The sequence below is a fragment of the Apodemus sylvaticus genome, chromosome 7, assembly GCF_947179515.1.
Source record: "Apodemus sylvaticus chromosome 7, mApoSyl1.1, whole genome shotgun sequence".
NCBI lineage: Eukaryota > Metazoa > Chordata > Mammalia > Rodentia > Muridae > Apodemus > Apodemus sylvaticus.
Window position 1 is genome coordinate 106,801,712 of NC_067478.1, and position 3,569 is coordinate 106,805,280.

At 38.0% G+C, this 3,569-nt stretch overlaps 1 non-coding gene across 1 annotated transcript; it reads left to right on the forward strand.

Annotated features, from left to right (window-relative positions):
- The first annotated feature begins 3,097 nt into the window (after positions 1-3,097).
- LOC127690245 (U6 spliceosomal RNA) lies at positions 3,098-3,209 on the forward strand. The gene has a single exon (XR_007978985.1). It is a non-coding gene; the product is annotated as a U6 spliceosomal RNA (small nuclear RNA).
- The last annotated feature ends 360 nt before the right edge of the window (positions 3,210-3,569 follow it).

Here is a 3,569-nt window from a genome sequence, read left to right on the forward strand (position 1 = left end):
GAGTGGATGCAAAAAATGTGGTATATCTACACAATGGACTACTATTCAGCCATTAGAAACAATGAATTCATTAAATTCTTAGGCAAATGGATGGAGCTAGAGAACATCATACTAAGTGAGGTAACCCAGACTCAAAAGGTGAATCATGGTATGCACTCACTAATAAGTGGTTATTAACCTAGAAAACTGGAATACCCAAAACATAATCCACACATCAAATGAGATACAAGAAGAAAGGAGGAGTGGTCCCTGGTTCTGGAAAGACTCAGTGAAACAGTATTCGGCAAAACCAGAACGGGGAACTGGGAAGGGGTGGGAGGGAGGACAGGGGAAGAGAAGGGGGCTTATGGGACTTTCGGAGAGTGGGGGGGGGGCTAGAAAAGGGGAAATCACTTGAAATGTAAATAAATTATATCGAATAAAAAAATTTTAAAAAAAAGTTCTACCCATATATAAAGTCTATGCAGAACAACAAAATGACCAGTACAGATAGATCCCAGGGTGCAATAGTGCTACTTAATATCCTGAGGGTAAACAATATTCATCTAATTATACTTAAGGCCTGATCAATACGAGGGTGTTCATGGCTTGTACGGTAAACCTAACTAACCTCCAATGCCTGGTGAAGTTGTAGATCTGAGAGGAGAACTTGTTAATGTCATATTCTAAATCAGTGTTATTAATATCTATCATTATATCCATAGGTAAGTTTAGCTGTCCCCATCAAAGAATCCTCTTTTTCAGCAAGCAAAGACCATTATAGAAATTCACAAGTGGTAAAAATTCAGGAAACTACTGACTATGGGGTATCTACACTCAATATTTGCATCAACAACTCTCTACCTAAGACTCAGAGAACATTGTGGAAGAGGGGGCAGAAAGATTGAAAGATCCAGAGGACTGGATGTCTGCTGCAGGATAATGTCTTCCATATATGACAGGAAAGATGCAGTTTATAAAGTGCCAACAATATAGTTGCTTAAATAATACCTGCACAATGATGTCACCCAATGACATGCCAGAGTGGATGAAGAAATATCATAAGGCCTCATCCCTAGATGAAGAGCTACAGATAATTAATGCCTGCTAAGAGAAGGAGAATCGATCTTTTCCAAGAACGGGCTTCCAATAGGTTACCCAGTTGCAAGTGGTTATTCTTAAACACATATACATAAGAACAAGTCTAAACAGACTCATCAGGTTGCATTTGTATGTACGTATATACATACACACATATGGACCAATAATAGTTAAAGAAGACATCATGACATTGAGGTAGGAAAGGACATGGGAGGAGTTGTAGTTTGGAGATTGTGATGTAGAAATTATGAAATACAGAAATGTAAATGCAAGAAATTCTTAAAATAATAATAAATAATAAGCATTAACAATAATTGGAAGATGGCTTCTCTGTATTTTATGAAAAAGTCTGTTTTCGGGGAAAATGTCCAGTAGTACCACCACCATGACTAAAGGACGAGAAGAGAAATTTGTGATAACTGATTTAATTACTTCTTAAAAAGATTTATTTTATCGTGTGTGTGTGTGTGTGTGTGTGTGTGTGTGTGTGTACATGTGTGTGTGCACATGTAATTGAGATACCTGTACTTGAGAGGCCAGCAGAGAGTGTTAGATCACCTAGATGGAGATACAAGTGGTTGTGAGCTGCCTAACATGGATACTGGTCCTCTGGAAGAGCAATGCATACTTTTATTTTAATGCTCAGCCATCTCTTCAGCTCCAATGTAGTTACTTTTATTTACATTATTCTGTTTAGATTTTTATTTTTTATTATATTTGCCTTTCATTCATTAGTAGAATGGGTCTTTAAAGAAACTTTTAATAATTTCACAAGAGTTTTATATCATGGAATAAATTCACACATAGTTACCTTCTTTATTGGACAATAGCTGTAAGATCTATATTATTCTTTTGCATTTGTAATACTGGGCATTTATTCGCATGCTATGTTTCCTTCATTCTTCCAGTGTTCACACTTATCTTGATCGTCTCATGTTTATTTTTTTTTAAATCTTGACTCGCTACTTTTTATCTTTTGAAAGCAAGGCTTAGAAAGTTGATTTTTGTGCTTTTTTATGTATTTAAAAATACATGAATTTATAGTGATAAATATTTTTCTCTCAGCGTTCATTTAGCTATACCTCATAACTGATATATCATACCTTCATTTCTATCTACTCCATAATTTTAGTCTTTTCTTGTGCTATGTGTCATTTAAAACTATATTTACATTTTTCTGCCATCTGACATATTTGGTTATCTTTCCTTATTCAATTCTTTCTTCAGGCTCTTCTCTTGTCGTATATCACACACTCAACTTCTAGAAGTTGGGGTATAACTTGTCATCCTGCCTTCCTGTTCTCCAAGATTTCTAATATAGTGATTTTGCCGGGGAGGAGGCTAAGTGATAAAATAGATAGCTCATTTCTTCCCCAGGGAACTGAGCTCACATCAACAGCAAAGAGACATAAACCCTCAAGGGCTCCTGGCGAACTGTGGAGGTTATGATGAAAGGCAGCTGGAAGGAGCTTTGCTCGCTTACTGAGGACACTGCTTGACTGTGGGTCAGTCAGTGTGGAGGAGAGCAGTGGAGCAAGAACCCTCGGGGGGCGGGCGTGGGGGTGAGGGTTTCAGAACCAGCATCAGAGACAGACTTCAGAAAATTATTTCAAAATGACTGTGATTTGATTAGTTTACAAAGCAGTGGGTATGTAAGCTTGTGGAAGAGGACAAAGGCAGTTAGCAAGGTTTGACAGCCAGCTGTGGTTGAGCTTTGGGGAAGAGACAGAGAGAGGAAGAAGGAGCCATGGAGCTGGAGAAAGAGGTGAGCAAGGTGAGTGTCTTTCTCCTAATGTCACTGTAGGCTCAGGGTGAGTTCCCTCACACCTGACCGCCTGTCTCCTGAAGGACAAGAAAAAGACTTAAAATCATTCAGGGAAAACATTCACAGTTCAAAGTCATAAAGCAAATAAAGGACACTTCAGACTAGGAGTTGGACTCCCAGTAATGCTATTCTTCAAAAATGATAAAAAGATAAATTATGCTCTAAGAAACAAAACTTAAAAGAATTAGTACTGTGCTTGCTTCGGCAGCACATATACTAAAATTGGAACGATACAGAGAAGATTAGAATGGCCCCTGCGCAAGGATGACACGCAAATTCGTTTTGATATTAGCCTAGAAACTTTGAATACCCAAGACATAATCCACAAATTAAATGATGTCCAAAAAGAATGGAGGAGTGGCCCCTGGTTCTGGAAAGACTCAGTACAAGAGTATAGGGGGAATTCCAGAACAGGGAAGTAGGAAGGGGTAGATGGAGGAACAGGGGGAGGGAAGAGGGCTTATGGGACTTGCGGGGAGTGGGTACCCAGAAAAGGGGAAATCATTTAAAATGTAAATAAAATATATAAATAAAAAAAAAGAATTAGTACGTAACAAACGCACATGAAATACCCACTGAAGAACATTTTTATGGCTGAAAGGACACTGTTGAGGATGCTAATTCAAATCTACATTAAATTAAGAGAACAAATGTAAAGGTAATT